An 18860-nucleotide genomic window follows, 5' to 3' on the forward strand; every position below is an offset into this window, starting at 1 on the left:
AATAAAGATCTGTTGTGTAAGCCAACAAGTCTGTGGCATTTTGTTGTAGCAGTTCGAGCAGACTAGGGCAGCTAATATTTCTGAGGACTTGACATATGCCAGTTGTAGTTCTAAATGTTTTGGAGCTTATCTCCAAGTCTCTTCATTTGGACTTGAGTTCATTTTAGACCTACTTCTTAGATATCACTGGGAATTCTCTATAGTCTTTGAAAATTATAGTCTTGCTTCTGACACATTTTTTCTTCTCTTTGGCCAATCTGAAGCACACACTGGTTGGTGTTGTCATGCTTCTAACCTTATTTTCTTTCTCTTTTGGAAACAGAGCTTAGAGGACAGCTCTGCTTCCTTGAACAATAAACACAACTTTTTTTTTAGTTTATGAAAATTCAATGATGTATTACAGTGGTTTTTCAACTTGGCAAGCTCTTTGGTAACTGTCAAATTTTTTATATTGTTTCTTTTCTCCTAAAACACATAACGCTATTCCATTTACCCTACATAATATCATCCTAATTAAATATATGTTTTTGCTTTAACATCTTTTATCGATCAGCCTATTATACTTCTCTCCAGAAAAATTACGTGTACTATATTGAAGTGGAATTTAAAAAAAATTCTGTGGCCATAATGCCATTAATATTTCTATTCTGGATTATGTTGTATTATAATTATTAGTAGTATACAATTGATTAGTGCAACAAGTTATAAAGCATGAAAAATAATTATTAAACATAAAAACATTATTGGAAATGAATATATATCAATAAGTTATATAGATCTGGGTTGATAAATATTACTTATTGCTATATTGAGACAGGTTTCACCATCATTTTCTTATATTTTGTTTATATAGATAAGCATTTCTCAAACCCGTTGGACTCAAGACCCCCTAACACTCTTAAAAATTATTGAGGAGCCCAAAGAACTTTTGCTTATGTGTGCTTTGTTGATCAATATTTACTGCATTTAATTTCATTTCTCAAATTTGAAATTGAGAAATTGAAAAAAAATTTTTCATTAAAAAAATAAAAGTAATAAATTCATTGCAAGTAACCATAAATAACATGCTTAATGAAGAATACCTCTTAAAAAAACAGTGAGAATATTGGCATTGTTTTCTATTTTTACAAATCTCTTTAATGCCTGGCTTAATAAAAGGCAGTTGGATTCTCATATCTCCTTATGCAGTCAATCTTTTGCAATATGTTGTTTTGGTTGAAATATATAAGAAAAGTCTGGCATCATGCAAATATGTAGAAAGAAAGAAAGGATCTGATGGACCCTTAAAAAGAGTCTCAGGGACTCGTTAGATATTTTGGGACCACATTTTGAGAATAACTGATATAGAGGTAAGTGCTAAAAAAAGACTTGTTCCCACAAAAAGTAGATGAGAGTGGAAGGAGTATATTATTATAACCATTACATACATTCTTTTTTGGAATTCCTTATATAAGTTTTTATTATTAAATATTATTTTTAAATTATCTACCATCTAACAATTCAATTAAGTCCTTTTTCAATTTTATTGAAAATAAATTATTTGAAACCATCCAAGTTGCAAATGAATTTGTTACCCAGTCTTAGGGTCATTCATTTTCTCAATATTTAGGAAGTATACTAAAAGGATCTTTCAGAGAATTAAATAACAATCATGGCTATTACTCTTCCTCTTAGACTCACCTTTGCTTTGACTTTTAACTCAGAAAGAATTTGAAAACTTGAAGTATTGTCAATTTCAATACAACTTTGACAGTATAGTTTTTTAAATTTAAATAATTATATGCAATCACAATACTGTGTGTGTGCATGCGTGTTTCCTCCTCTAATAGTCGGAGTTGCAGTTACTTCATTCAGTTGATGGAAAATATTGAATCAATCCTCCAAATCAGATTTACACATTAAAAGAAGTAAACTTAAATAAATGGGTTAATATCGATGTTCATGAAAACTGTCTTATCTGAGATTTCTAATTCATAAGTATAAAAAAATAGTTTGAGAGACAGAAATAAGTCAGGGGTTAGAGCGACACGTGTAGATGAGTTTATCACCTGAAAATAAGCTTTCCTTCTTTAATGATTTTATAATATCAAATACAGTATAAATAGCAAAAATAACACCCAGAGAGCAGTGTATCTTTTTGTTTTTGTTTGTTTGTTTGTTTGTTTAACCTACTGCATGGGCTACAAAAGAAATGTCTCTTTTCCTTTGGGCTACAGAAATCTTTCACTCTTTGAAAGATTTGAAAGACCAATCTTTTGAAGCATTGATTTGGGGTAAACTGAATACAAAACATAGCTCGCTAATTTCAGGTCAGTCTTAACATTGATTGAAAGAAAAGTATTTCAATTATGGAGATTAGATCAACAGCATTACGTGTGAAGCCCCATGCTATAAACTCATGTGATTTTTTTTACTATTAATATCACAAGTGAGCTAATCCATTCCACTGCCACCTAGACAAAATAGATACTTTCATTAGTGACACTTTAAACATATATTACTCATTTAAAATGAAGTTCAGTAAAACTATTTAGAATAAACACTAAAACTGGAAATGTGCTAGTTAAAATTTAACTTGTTTATTATGTGCTTATTGTAAGCGAGTGTTTAAATACACTGAATTAGCTAGAACAATTAAAATAGGGAGATAAAGCTTATGCCTTTTCTTCCTAACACACCCCCATGACCTCATTTACATGACTTGACCATTAGGCTCCTAATAATAAATAAATAAATAAATAAAATAAAGGACCAAGTCTATTTATTGGGTGCAATGAAAAGAAGGGAACGTAAAAGAACACCAGTTCCTCTAATGTTGTGCTATTGGCCTCAGGGCAGTACATGTTCATGAGTCGAGTGTGATCCATTGGGATAGATGTGGGTGGTGATAGATGCATTGTGAATTACTTTAGCTGCATCTTTGCCAAGGATCCCTGTCTCTGGAAAAGCCAAAAGTGTGAGGATGGTTTGAACTCTGACCAAGCAAAATATGCACTGTGTGTTTTCTTTGACCAGGCTTGGTCTTGGTCCTTCTTTGCTTCTTGGTCCTGGTTTCCTTCTTTGCTTCTATAATCGGGAGCAAGGCCTGCTCCTGACTGGTCTATCTTTTCCATGGCTGCTCCATTAGATGGGAAATTCCATTTCTCCTGAGAACTACTCTTTACAAGTTAGATTGCTAATATTATTGGCTCAGTTGGAAAACAATGTTTAAAAACTGCTGGAATAAAAACATTGTTACAGCCAGGTCACCAATATCCCACACAAAGCTGTTACTTCTTTCTTATGAGGTTATAAACACACTTGATATTTATTTTCCTACTCTCCTTTCCCGAATTAAAATAATTACAAAAAAACCTTTAAAAAATTCTCTACACATTCATTATTTTTATCTTGTTTTTATTCCTATAGCTATTAATTGAAACCACTTGAAAAAGAGTTGACTATATAGATTAAAACATAATAGTCTCCAGATTAAAGGGAAAATGTGTAGGAATATTTTCCTTCAAATTAGTGCTGAAAAAGAGAGAACTTCCAAGCGTCTTAAGGTATCTAAAAAATGTATCTGGGCCGGGCGCGGTGGCTCACGCCTGTAATCCCAGCACTTTGGGAGGCCAAGGCGGACGGATCACGAGGTCAGGAAATTGAGACCATCCTGGCTAACATGGTGAAACCCCGTCTCTACTAAAAATACAAAAAATTAGCCAGGCGTGGTGGTGGGCGCCTGTAGTCCCAGCTACTAGGGAGGCTGAGGCAGGAGAATGGCGTGAACCCGGGAGGCGGAGCTTGCAGTGAGCCGAGATCGCGCTACTGCACTCCAGCCTGGGCGACAGAGCGAGACTCCATCTCAAAAAAAAAGTGTATCTGAAGAAATTCTAGATAATAAGATAAAAGATGGCTTTACCAAGCCATTTTGAAAAGGATTTGGGGTCTGAGACAAATGCAACCTTTGACCATATCATACCAATTTTTATTCATGTGAAATATGTATTAATAGCAAAAAACTTTTAAAAAATGAATAGAGATGTTTCACAGAATAGTAGCAAAGAGCCTGAAGGTGTATCCTACCTAAGGGTCAGATCTGGTTCACCTGTGCTGAGTTTGTTTACACTATTTGTGCCTTGGGTCACTTTTGGCATCCTCTGATGAAATCACCTCTGTCAGGACAGTAATTGCTCTGTCCCTCTTACCTCTTTCAGCTTTTAACTCTTGCTGTTATTTCCCTATAGTGGCAATGAATTATTCAAATTACAGGACAGAGCAATTACTGTCCTGCACCCTCCTGGAGCTATGCTGTTTATATTTAGTTTGGTGTTCCCATAGTTCGAAAACAATCTGTGAGAAGGCACGTAGTCTTGTTCTCTGTAGTTAAATATGTCCTCTCTCTATTCTGCAGCCTCCTTTCTTATTTCCCTAATTAGTAGATTGTCTTCACAGACCCAAGGCCTATTAGGGGCTTCTTTCATACACCCTATTTTTTATTGCAGGTATTTGAATCAGTTCAGTTACATGAATATTTACTGAGCTAGATTCAAGACACTATGTGAGGTACCGCAGAAATCCTGAAGTGGGTAAAGCAAAATTATTGACCTCAAATATCTTGCAATTTGTTAAATGATTTTAGCACACAGTAAAGTAGTGCCCTAAGATTCATATAAAAATTCACGCTAAAAATAAGGGACAGATCATATCTGGTTTAGAAGATAAAGAAAGGGTTAATGGAGTGAGAGCGCAATGTTTGAGATTTGCCCACTTGAAGGAAAGAGGGTAGGAACAACTGAATCCCTTTACTGGATTATCTCATTTAAAGCTTAAATTATAACTGTGAGGTAGGAATTATGCCCATTTAACAGGTTGTAAAACAGGATTAGAGAAACGAAGTACTTTGCCAACAATTACACAGCTGATTAGTGAGAAATGGAATGCAATGCAACATGACTCCTGACTCCAAAGCTCCCAGCCCTTCTCTCCACCATGCTTGCTGCATTTTAAGTGTCAGGAAGGGAAGGACACCTTAGAAGGATGAAAGCACAGATTCTATTTGGAGGGGAAATCAGATTTGAGGGAAAGTAGTAGGAAATAAGATTGGGAATATGTGCCAGGCCTGTATATTTTGAAGGATCTTGAATCCCAGTGTGTAAATGTTTATTTGGTAGGCAGTGAAGAGCCCTTGATGATTCTAGAGCCACAGAGTAAGGTGAGACCCCATGGATAAGAAAGAATAATTTGGTAGCACTGCTCAAGATGGACAGGAGGTCTCTCTTTCTCCTATTATGGAGCTTCATTTAAAAATAATAAGGACTTAAACAAGGTGGAGTAAATGAGGATCACAGGAGGAAGAATGCAAGAAACACTTTGGAGATAGAATCTACATGACCAGATGTTGATAGATTTTTGAGGCGAAGGAGAAAGAAAAGCTGAAAACAACTTAGCTATTATGAACATGAACATATAAAGAAATGGAATTCCCATTACCTACAAACCACAGAAGGATCTCATTTGGGGGAGAAAGTTGTTAAACTAGTTTAGGATTATGCTGAATTTATAGTTCAGATAAGTGATTTAGGAAATAACAGCCAAGAAATAGCTGAAAATGTGAGTCTGAAGCTCCAAAATGAGCCCTGGGACAGAGATGTAGATTTATAGTCATCTGTATGGAAATAATGATCAGAGCTGGGAAGTGAATAAGAAGAACTTTGAGAGAAGAAAGGTATAGAGAAATCTGGGAAATTATCATGAGGAAGAAGTTGATTATTAAGTTTTCTCAAACACTTTGGAAACACTGCATCTGAATTATTAATTTTCATCTAGATCCTGCAAAGGCAAACCTTTTTTTCCATACTCGTGTATGTCAGCCATTTGCTGAAATTACAGACTCCAAAGTATGCATGTTTCAATTGGTACTTCTGCCTTATTATTTAATCATCTTCTGAGCTTCATCTTTTGCTATCTGCTTGAATAATAATTGGTGATGTCAAGCATAAAAATGAACCCTTTTGAGAGTACAGCATGTTTAATATATATTTAATACTGAAGTTCAGCACAGATGATTAGGCATATGTTTGAGTTTCCATCTAGTGACTTCAAAGCATCTTAAATTTGTTTCAGCTTCTTGTTAGATTACAGGCTTGATTTTTTTTTTTTTTTTAACTCACTGACTGTGATGAACAAAGGATGGGGTAGAAATCATATATAAGGGACATTAGGGAACCATGGTAAAAACATCATGAGAATAATTAAAATACAGTTTAAATAACTTGTTCTCTGTTTCTCCTGTCTCTTAATCATGCCATTCTTTTAAATATTATGAATCAGTGATGTGTTTTAAGAAACCCAACTCCTTAAAAATCTATGAAACACAATTTAGAAGTGCTGATGTATATTTGAAGAGAAGTATTTGCTTCATTAATTTATTTGGCATTGCTAGGTTGGGGTATTTAAGCCTTTATTGGCAGATTCTTATTTTCTGGGGAGAGATAGGGTATTTAGGCTTAAAACAACAATAACACAAAATGGCCTCAGTGGAAGGTGTTCTCGTCTGCTGGTGTCTGGCTTCCTGTTTCTGGAGCCTTGCTAACTACATCACCGCTTGGGTCCCCAACCCTGTCTATTCCTCAGCTTCTCCTACTCTTGGCTTTTGTTTGGCTTACCCAATAGATTCCTTTAAGCATTGCCTCCTGCTTCCACAATGAATGTCTTTCTGAATAGTTTCCTGTAAGTTTGGCTCTTGTTGGAGTCTATGTTCTCTTTTTATTGAGGACTTCCACAGAATCTTATGTTGACCAACTTTCTTCAGGGCTGGATCTCAGCTATTCTGGCTTCTATATTGGCCCCCATTCAGAATGACCCTACCCAAGTAACTTAACTTCTCTCATTCCAAGTACAGGGTGGGAAACAACCCTTTTTCTCTATTTATCCTGGGTTCTTCAGTGGGAGCCCTGTAAATTGGACTAGCAAAAGACAGACAAGCAGGAGAAAAACAAAACAGAAGTTCATTAGTGTATTAGTCAGTTCCTGCACTCTTATAAAGAAATACCTGAGACTGGGTAATTTATAAAGAAAAGAGGTTTAATTGACTCATGGTTCTGCAGGCTGTACAGGAAGCATAGCAGCTTCTACTCCTGGGGAGGCCTCAGGAAGTTTCCAATCATGGAGAAGAGCAGGGGAAGTGAGGCATCTTACATGGTCAGAGCAGGAGCAAGGGGGTGGGGAGGTGCCACACACTTTTAAACAACCAGATCTCATGAGAACTCACTATTGCAACCGCACCAAAGGGGATGGTGTTAAACCATGAGAAACCACCCCCATGATCCAGGCCCCACGCACCAGGCCCCACCTCCAATACTGGTTATTACAATTCAACATGAGATTTGGGTGGGGACACAGATTCAAACCGTATCAGTTAGTATGTGCATAACATTTACACAAGCGAGTGCTCAGCATGAGTAACTTCTGGGCATATATAGCATCTTAATAAAAGAACAATAAATGTTTAGAGACATGATAAGACAAAGGGTAAAGACTTTGAGTTTCTAGGTGTGGCAGGTTGTGGAAAGGCAATTATATGGAGAAACTAATGGCAGATAAGGGCCAATTTTAGCAAGGTTTGTTATGTAGCTCTCACTGGTGCAGTCTTCAGGCTGATAAGGGTGTAGATTATCTCTAGTGAGTAACTTCTGTCCTCCTTGGAGTGAGGGAAGGGGGACACCTTTACAAATTTATGTCGCACTTATAGGCAAACAGGTGGAGGGCAGAGGGCTTTTTGTAGACTGCTTTTTTTCAGTAGCTTTCAGCTCAAAAGAAGTCTTCTAACAAAGTGGCATATTTTGCTACTCTTCACAAGCTGTCAGCTGGGACTTGAAAGTTACTGTGAGTTAAGCCTGAATCATAAAATAAAATATGTCTAGAACTGCATGTAAGTTAATGGGAAGATAAAATGTGATCACATTAATTTTACTTATTTTCAGCTGTTCAAGATTACAACTATTATCTAGACTAGTATTTTTAAATATTTATCATTTCTTAAAGACTCACCTCGGGTGTTTGGTAACATAATCCAGACCTCCTTCTGGAGACTTGGATTCAGTGGGTTTGGAATGGGACCTTGGATCTTTATTTTTTTTAACTGGAACCCTAGCTCCTTGCTACTCAAAATATAGACAATGTACCAGCAGCACTGGTATTATTGGGAGCTTGTCAGAAATGCTTTTAGGTATGCCAAGAATGCAAGACTGTTACCGGAAAGGGGTCCTGATCCAGACCCCAAGAGGGGCTTCTTGGATCTCACACAAGAAATAATTCAGGGCGAGTCTGTAGAGTAAAATGAAAGTGAAGCAGCATTGTTTGGGGTAAATATTCAAGGTTTGTCTCCTCACTCCAAGGAAATCAAGTACGCAGACACACAAGAAGTGGGTTTAGGGGCAGAGGTTTAATAGGAAAAAGAAAGAGAAAGGACAATAGCAAAGTGCACCGTATTTTATAGACTGACTTAAGGAGGTAGTGTCTGATTTACATAGGGACCAAAGATTGGTTGGACCAGGTGTGACATTTACATAGCACCCAAGGAAGATGGCTGCCCCACCCTAATCTTCTATTATGCAAATGGAGTCTTTGCCTGGCCAGCAGCATGTTGCCTGCTCCTTACTGTACGAATGGTTTGGAAGGAAAAGGGAAGATGGAGCCACTATGTTGAACATGCCTAGCCCCCAAGTAGCCTTTTCCTATTGTTTTAGCTGCTGGCATTCACCCCTGCAAGCTTCCAGCTTGCTTATCTATGTTTGCAGCTCAATTTTACAGGCTGCTTTTTGTTAGAAAAGAAATAATTTGGGGGGCTGTTTTTTACTAAAAGGAAAATCTTACGGAGGACTTCCTTATCCTTACTATTGGCCTAAATAATTTCTTTTTAATTCCTATATCAAAAGCAAGTTTATTAGGAAAGTAAAGGAATAAAGAATGGCTACTCCATAGACACAGCAGCCCCGAGGGCTGCTGGTTGCCCATTTTTATGGTTATTTATTGATGATATGCTAAACAAAGTGTTGATTATTCATGCCTCCCACTTTTAGACCACATAGGTAATGTCCTGCATTGCCATGGCATTTGGAAACAGTCATGGCGCTGGTGGGAGTGTAGCAGTGAGGACAACCAGAGGTCACTCTCATGGCCATCTTGGTTTTGGTGGGTTTTGGCCAGCTTCTTTACTGCAACCTGTTTTATCAGCAAGGTCTTTATGATCTGTATCTTGTGCTGACCTCCTATCTCATCCTGTGTCTTAGAATGTCTTAACTATATGGGAATGCAGCCCAGTAGGTCTCAGCCCTGTTTTACCCAGCCCCTATTCAAAATGGAGTTGCTCTGGTTCAAATGCCTCTGAGAAGACCATCAGTACTCTTCACCTGAGACACTTCTTAGGATTTTATTTTCCAGAGCAACCTTGAGAAATGAAGTCATGTTCCTCCTGGAACAAAGCGGCACATTTGCTTATCTCTCGCTATAAAGTGGTAGGTTCTCCAAGACCAGAGTTTTTTTTTTTAATTTTTTTTTCTGTAATACAACGTACAGCACAGGCAAGCATCCTCCTAGACCCTCCTTCACATTTTTCCTGTGGGCTAGCGCAGGGGAGCTGATGCACATACAGCTTGCTGTCCTGTGAGAAAAAAAGGCCTTTATTTCTGACCCAGGAGTACCACGTATTCCACCAGTATGACATGAAATAGTTTCAGCAAAATTTATTTTTTTCTTCAAACAAATAAATGAATATATGCGTGAATTTAGAAATAGACAAAGAGATGAAACAAGTTCCATATTTGTGGACATAGGTAATTGTGATGGTTAATACTGAATGTCAACTTGATTGGATTGAAGGATACAAAGTATTGATCCTGGGTGTGTCTGTGAGGGTGTTGCCAAAGGAGATTAACATTTGAGTCAGTGGGGTAGGAAAGGCAGATCCACCCTTAATCTGGGTGAGCACAATTTAGTCAGTTGCCAGTGCGGCTAGAATATAAGCAGGCAAAAAACCTAGCCTCCCAGCCTACATCTTTCTCCTGTGCTGGATGCTTCCTGCCCTCAAACATTGAACTACAAGTTCTTCAGTTTTGGAACTCAGACTGGCTCTCCTTGCTCCACAGCCTGCAGATGGCCTATTGTGGAACCTTGTGATCACATGAGTTAATGCTTAATAAACTCACCTTTATACATATATCTAGTCCATTAGTTCTGTCCCTCTAGAAAACCCTGACTAATACAGTAATGTTCCTTACCTCTGCGAGAAAAAGTACCTAAATAATATTAACCATCCATTATCATCATCCTATTTGTCATTGTCATCATCAACAATATGTTGTTTTGATAAAATGGTTCATTTTCTTTGTTTTTAATTTATAAAGAAAAGAGGTCTCATTGTCTCACATTTCTGCAGGCTTTATGGGAAGCATGTTGCTGCAACTGCTTGGCTTCTAGGGAGGCTTCAGGAAGGTTACAGTCATGACAGAAGGTGAAGGGGGAGCAGGCACATCACATGGGGAAAGCAGGAGCAAGAGAGTGGCAGGGAGGTGCTATACACTTTTAAATGACCAGATCTCATGAGAACTCACTCACCATCACAAAGGCAGCACTAAGGCATGTGGGATCTGCCCCCATGATCCAAACACCTTCCACCAGGTCCCATCTCCAGCACTGGAGATTACAATTCAACATGAGATTTGTGGGGGGATAAATATCCAAACTATATCACATGTTATACAGCAAATAATACCTATTTTCATATATTTGCAATAAGAAAAACCTCTATCATGAGTTGATATGCTTTAAGTAGCACCTAATGCTTACTAAGGCTTTGCTTAGATGCTTACTATTATACATGAGGGTCTTGACTCTACATAGGTACTAATTAAGAATCAATCTGTCTGCTCTGTTTCTTGCCATACAGTTATTTGTCCAATGTTTTCTTCAGTCCATTTTTCTAGCCCACGGATAGAATAACAGCATTGTGAACAAACGTGAGCCTTTAATTCTAAGAAAAAGGCTTTGCCTCCACGTTCTGGAGGAGGTATTTTGTTTGTTCATTTGCTTGTTTTCATTTTGAAGGTGTCAGGGCTGCAGTTTTCTTCCTTTGAGAAGAAGCTGGTAAAGAAGCAGAAGTTCAGCGTGCCATAAAATTAGTACACAGGCAGAACGGTCCAAGGCCAGCAAACTGAAAGCAATAAAAAAATGTAATCTCAGCTTATGGCCTATGAGCATAATTTAGAAAAGAAAATCCATTATGAAAAAGGAAATTCCTTTTTTTTAACTTTTAAGTTCAAGGGTACAAGTGCAGGTTTGCTACATAGGTAAACTTGTGTTATGGGGGTTTGTTGTGTAGATTATTTCATCACCCAGGTATTAAGTCTAGTACCCATTAGTTGTTTTTCTTGATTGTCTTCCTCCTTCCACCCTCCAGCCTCCAAAAGGCCCCAGTGTGTGTTGTTCCCCTCTATTCGTCCGTGTTTTCTCATCATTTAGCTCCCACTTATAAGTGAGAATATGTGGTGTTTGGTTTTCTGTTCCTGCATTAATTTGCTAAGGATAATGGCCTCCAGTTCCATCCATGTCCCTGCAAAAATCAAGATACTGTTCTTTTTTATGGCAGCATAGTATTCCATGGTGTATATGTACCACGTTTTCTTTATCCAGTCTATCACTGATGGGCATTTAGGTTGATTGTATGTCTTTGCTATTGTGAATACTGCTGCAATGACCATACATGTGCACGTGACTTTATAATGTGACTTTGGGTATATACCCAGTAATGGGATTGCTGAATTGAATGGTATTTCTGCCTCTAGGTTTGTGACAAATCGCCACACTGTCTTCCACAATGGCTGAATTAATTTACACTCCCACCAACAGTGTATAAGCATTCCTTTTTCTCCACAACCTTGCCAGCATCTGTTATTTTATGATTTTTAAAATAATAGCCATCTAACTGGTGCGAGATAGTATCTCATTGTGGTTTTGATTTGCATTTCTCTAATGATCAGTGATGTTGAGCTTTCTTTCATATGCTTGTTGGTTGCATGTATGTCTTCTTTTGAAAAGTGTCAGTTTATGTCCTTTGTCCACTTTTTTATGGGGTTGTTTGCTTTTTTCTTGAAAATTTTTTAAGTTTCTTATATATATGTAAATTCCTTATACATTCCTTGCAGATGCTGGATATTAGACCTTTGTCGGATGCATAGTTTGCAAAAATTGTCTTCCATTCTGTAGGTTGTCTGTTTACTCTGTTGATATATATATATGTGTATATATATATACGTATATATATACACATATATATATATATTGCTGTGCAGAAGCTCTTCAGTTTAATTAGATTTTTTGTCAATTTTTACTTTTGTTGCAATTGCTTTTGGTGTCTTCATCATCAAATATTTCCCCATGCCTCTGTCCTGAATGGTATTGCCCAGGTCGTCTTCCAAGGTTTTTATAGTGTTGGGTTTTACACTTAGATCTTTAATGCATTTGAGTTAATTTTTGTATATGGTGTAAGAAACAGGTACAGTTTCAATCTTGTGCATGTGGCTAGCCAGTTATCTCAGCCCCATTTATTGACTAGGGAATCCTTTCTCCATGCTTTGTTTTTGTCAGATTTGTTGAAGATAAGATAGTTGTAGGTGTGTGGTCTTATTTCTGGGTTCTCTATTCTGTTCCGTTGTTCTATGTGTCTGTTCTTGTACCAGTATCATCTTGTTTTGGTTACCACAGCCCTGTAGTATAGTTTGAAGTCAGATAGTGTGATACCTCTAGCTTTGTTCTTTTTGCTTAAAATTGCCTTGGCTATTTGGGTTCCTTTTTGATTCCATGTAAATTTTAATATAGTATTTTTCTAGTTCTGTGAAGAATACCAATGGTAGTTGAATGGGAATAGCATTGAATCTATAAATTACTTTGGGCAGTATGGCTATTCTAAAGATATTGATTCTTCCTATCCATAAGCATCGAATATTTTTCCATATATTTGTGTCATCTCTGATTTCTTTGAGCAGTGGTTTGTAGTTCTCTTTGTAGAGATCTTTCACCTTCCTTGTTAGTTGTATTCCTGGGTATTTTCTTCTTTTTGTGGCAATTGTGAATGGGAGTTTATTCTTGATTTGGCTCTTGGCTTGACTGTTGGTGGTGTGTAGGAATGCTAGTGGTTTTGCACATTGATTGTTTATCCTGAGACCTTTCTGAAGTTGTTTATCAGCTTAAGAAGCTTTTGGGCTGAGACTATGGGGTTTTCTAGATATAGGATCATGTCATCTGCAAACAGGGATAGTTTGACTCCCTCTCTTCTAATTTAATGCCCTTCTTTCTTTCTCTTGCCAGATTGCCCTGGCCAGAACTTCCAATACTATGTTGAGTAGGAGTGGTGAGAGAAGGCATCCTTGAATGGTTTATTTTCTTCTCTTTAAAGAATCTTTATATTATAAAGCCAAACGCATATTATGCATATTATGAAGTTAGTCAGCAGCCTTTATTAGCTACACTAATTCATGTATGGCTTGTCATTTTATCTTTTTGGATGGTTTTTCCATTTTATCTCTTTGAATTTGAACAGTTAATCCTTATAATAATGTGCTGATAACATATAAGAGGGTGATTCACAATTAGAGATCAGTGACATCTGCTTTCCAGGGTTGTCAGTGCACCCAGAGTACTCTGTCACACTATCACACTACTGCTGTCAGGGAGACCCTGCTGGGATAGGCTGCTCTAGCAGTAGGCCACCCATCTAAATCACACACATGGATGGTTTCCTCATGCTTGGGGCTAAATCAGGGAGAGAAATTGGAGTTCAAGAAAGGTGATGTCTCAGTTAACCTTCACTGCCCTACAACAAGATAGTTTGGAAAGGATGGAAGAGGTAAAGACCATCTGGGTTTAGCCCACTTCTCTCTTATTTATTTCTTCCCTCCTTCCACCCTCAGCTCTAGTCTTGAGTTTATTTATGTATCCTGTTACAGGATTATTCTTATACAAAAAATAAAAAGGGAAGTAGAGCAATTAAACAGAGCATTTGATCAAGGAACATAATCTGAAATCTCTCTTTATTGTCAATAATAGAATTTTGCTTCCCATTAATAACCTGAATAAATGTGCCAGGTCTTCACCTTTTCAGATACAGATAAAAAAGCGTAGACATTTAATGGACTTAGGAGGAGTCCAACTGTGAACCCTGACACCAGCCTACTTAGTGTGTTTCCTCAAGAAACAATTGTGCTCAATATTTTCAATAGAAGAATGCTTCATAGGTTTTGAAATTAAAAAGACAAAATCTTTAGCTATTTTTAGGAAATATCCTTTATGGTTTTGTTGTTTGATGTAGAAATAGTAAAGGGGTTAAGTTTCCTTTAAAAGGTCTTTAAGTTGCCATTGGAAAGATGGGTGTGTTTGAAAAATGTAACAAAGTGCATTTGGGAAATTTAGATTCCATCCTGTGAAGAGGCAGGATGAAAGAAGGACAAGTATTTTCCACACTACAATGAACATGAAATGGTTTCAATGATCAGAGGGGATTTTTAATTGACTAAGAGAATGTCATGTAATCAAAATTTACTTTTAATAGTGTTTGGTGAAGGAAATTCTTTCTTAAGTTAAATAATCATGGAGATAATTGCAACAAAAAATAAGGGTTGATCTATATAATCCTTCCAAGTACAGTATAGAGCAAATAAAAAGATGGGGGACCTCCAAAAACAAACCTCCAAAAAGTGAAAAACTGCATTACACCTTATAGAGAAACCAGAGACTGCAGGCAGAACAGGAAGAGAAATTGAAAGCTGTGTACCACACAAATAAAGCCACCATTTCTTACATGATGAGCAGCTGTAGCATGAATTTACAGCACACATTGGATGGGAGGAAAGCTCATTACATTCTATACAACTAAGAGCAAATCCAAGAGCTGCAGGAATTGTTTATGGAGAATCTTTAAATAAAGCAGAAACTTAGAACAACTGTAGTTGGAGAACCTAAGAATATTTGATGTTGATTTCAATTCTGATAAAAGAGAGGAAAAATTCTAGCAAGACTTATATGAGATATAAATGATATGGAATACAGAAATCAGTTCACAATAAAACCTCTGTTTAATAAGAAAGAGAAAATATTTAATTTCTAAAACATTTTCTTAGCCCCCTGAGATATAATTTGTTCCTTAGTCTGAAAATATTGAAGGAAATGTCAGAATCACACAATATTATTTATAAGGTTTTGGCCCAATAAATAATTATACTCATTAAAACTTTACTATATATTTTTCTTATTCCTTAGCTTGAATTCAGTTACTATCAATGTTTTAGTTCAAAATTATACAAAGAAAACAATTACTTTAAGCACTTTAAATACATAAATTGAGTGAAACCAGCTGATAATTTCAATAAAAATTTGTATCCAGAGTAGTCAGAAGTGGTAGGTCAGCCCCCAAACCTCTCTTGATTGTAGGGGCCTAAAGGCTTTTCCTCTATAGGTATGCTTCTTCTTATCACAGCTTTTCTCAAAGCAAGTTGCACTTGCCTATGTTTGAAAGGCTGTTCTCAGTACGCCAGTTCTTCATATCTTATATAAATAGATTTTCAGTGATTACTTTCCAGTTTCACATGATACTGCATTATAAAAATATCTCCGTGTTTCTGATGTTTAAACACTTCTCATGTCCTCAATGAATAATTAAGCATGACTCCCTATTCAGTTTTCATAGCTTCTAATATAAAAGACTTTATCACTTTTATAAGGAAAAAACAGTATTCAGAATATGATACTCCATAGAAAAATATTGTATTATTCTGTTTTCACACTGCTATAAAGAAATACCCGAGACTGAGTAATTTATAAAGGAAAAGAGGTTTAATTTACTCAGAGTTCTGCATGGCTAGGGAGGCCTCAGGAAACTTACAATCACTGTGTAATGCAAAGAGAAAGCAGGCACATTCTTTTTTTTTTTTTTTTTTTTTTTTTGAAATGGAGTCTCGCTCTGTCACCCAGAATGGAGTGCAGTGGTGCAGTGGTGCGATCTCGGCTCATTGCAAGCTCCGCCTCCTGGGTTCAAGCCATTCTCCTGCCTCAGTCTCCCGAGTAGCTGGGACTACAGGCGCCCACTACCACACCTGGCTAATTTTTTTTTTTTTTTGTATTTTTAGTAGAGACTGGGTTTCACCATGTTAGCCAGGATGGTCTCGATCTCCTGACCTCGTGATCTGCCTGCCTCAGCCTCCCAAAGTGCTGGGATTACAGGCATGGGCCACTGAGCCTGGCCGCAGGCACATTCTTCACAAGGCCACAGGTAAGAGAAGCATGTATGAAGGAGGAATTGTCAAACACTTATAAAACCATGAGATCTTGTGAGAACTCCCTCACTATCCCAAGAACAGCATGGGGGAAACTGTCACCATGATCCAATTTCCTCCCTCCCTTAACACATGGGGATTACAGGTCTCTCCCTTAACAGGTGGAGATTACAATTTGAGGTGAGATTTAGATGAGGACGCAGAGCCAAACCATATCATTCTGCCCTGGCCTCTCTCAAATCTCATGCCCTTTATGCATTTCAAAACTTATCATGTCTTCTCAACAGTCCCCCAAAGTCTTAACTCATTCCAGCATTAACTCAAAAGTCCAAGTCTAAAGTCTCACCTGAGACAAGTCCCTTCCACCTAGGAGCCTGTAAAATCAAAAGTAAGTTATTAATGGTTACTTCCAAGATACAATGAGGGTGCAAGCACTGGATAAATGCTCCCATTCTAATAGGAGAAATTGGCCAAAACAAAGGGGCTACAGGCCCCATGCAAGTCTGAAATCCAACAGGGCAGTTATTAAATCTTTAAGCTCCAAAATAATCTCCTTTGACTTCATGTCTCACATCCAGGGCATGCTGATGCAAAGGGTGGCTCCCACAGCCTTGGGCAGCTCTGCCCCTGTGGCTTTGCAGGGCTCAGGCCTTGCGGCTGCTCTCACGGGCTGGTGTTGAGTATCTGTGGCTTTTGCAGGTGCATAGTGCAAGCTGTCAGTGGATCTATCACTCTGAGGTCTGGAGGACAGTGGCCCTATTCTCACAGCTCCACTAGGCAGTACCCCAGTTGGGACTCTGTGTGAGAGCTCCAACCCCACATTTCCCTTCTGCACTGCCCAAACAGAGGTTCTCTATGAGGGCTCCACCCCTGTAACAGACTTCTCTCTGGACATTCAGGCATTTTCATTCATCTGCTGAAATCTAGGCGGAGGTTTACAAACCTCAATTCTTGACTTCTGTGCACCTGCACACCCAACACCACATGGAGGCTGCCAAGGATTGAAGCTTGCATCCTCTGAAGCAACAGCCCTAGCTGTACTTTGGCCCGTTAAGCTGGAGCTGGAGCAGCTGGGACACAGTGATTGGCACCAAATCACGAGGGTGCATGCAGCAGTAGGGCCTTGAGCCCAGCCCACAAAACAGTTTTTCCCTCCTAGGCCTCTGGGCCTGTGATGGGAGGGGCTGCCATGAAGTTCTCAGATGTGCTCTGAAGACATTTTCCCCATTGTCTTGGCTATTAACATTTGGCTCCTTGTCTCTTATGCAAATTTCTGCAGCTGGCTTGAATTTCTCCCCAGAAAATGGGTTTTTCTTTTCTACCACACAGTCAGGCTGCAAATTTTCCAAACTCTTATGTTCTGTCACCTCTTAGATGCTTTGATGCTTAAAAATTTCTTCTGCCATAATCCCTAAATCATCTCTCTCAAGTTCAAAGTTCCACAGATCTCTAGGGCAGGGGCAAACGGTCACCAGTATCTTTGCTAAAACATAGCAAGAGTCACCTTTACTCCAGTTCCCAACAAGTTCCTTAACTCCATTTGAGACCACCTCAGCCTGGGCTTCATTGCCCACATCACTATCAATATTTGGTCAAAACCATTCAACAAGTCTCTAGAAAGTTCCAAACTTTCCCACATCTTCCTGTCTTCTTCTGAGCCCTCCAAACTGTTCCAACCTCTGCCCATTACCCAGTTCCAAAGTCTCTTCCACATTTTCAGCTTATTTTTATAGCAGTGCCCCACTACGTTGGTACCAATTTCCTGTATTAGTCCATTTTCACACTGCTATAAAGAAATACCTGAGACTGGGTAATTTAGGAAAGAGGTTTAATTAACTCACAGTTCCACATGGCTGGGAGGCCTCAGGAAACTTGCAATCATGGCAGAAGGCAAAGGAGAAGCAAGAACCTTCTTCACATGGTGACAGGAGAGGGAAGCAGGAAGAAAGAACATTCAAATACTTATAAAACCACCACATCTCATGAGAATTCACTCACTATCATGAGAACAGTGTGGGGGAAATCACCCCCATGATCCAAGCAGCTCTTTTCCTTAGACATGTGGGGATTACAAGTCCTTCCCTCGATATGTGGGGATTACAATTTGAGATGAGATTTCGGTGGGGACACAGAGCCAAACCCTATCAAATATGCTAACTTAAAAAACAGAAGTTTGCATAGGAGATACAAATTTGTAGAATATAAAGGTAATATTCATCAGCAAAGTCCTATTGCATTTTAATTTCAAAGGGATTAAATTATACATGGTTTAAGTTTTTACCTGAAGACATATATTAGAATTAACTATTTTGTTTTTTAGTTTTAATGAGGAAACTTTAAATACCTGTTTTTAAAGTCTGCATTAATACTGTTTTATTCTAATAATATCTCTCAGCTAGCAGTACTGTTTTTTAACAAACATTTCTTTTTTGAATACCTATTATGCATGGTCAGTGCTAAATTGTCAATGGGATAGGATCCAAAGGTAAATTTGATAAAAATTCCTATCCTCGGGAGACATAGAAAAATACATGCGCTTTTTTTTTTTATTATACT

This window comes from Pan troglodytes, chromosome 3, assembly GCF_028858775.2.
Source record: "Pan troglodytes isolate AG18354 chromosome 3, NHGRI_mPanTro3-v2.0_pri, whole genome shotgun sequence".
In the NCBI taxonomy this organism is placed as follows: domain Eukaryota; kingdom Metazoa; phylum Chordata; class Mammalia; order Primates; family Hominidae; genus Pan; species Pan troglodytes.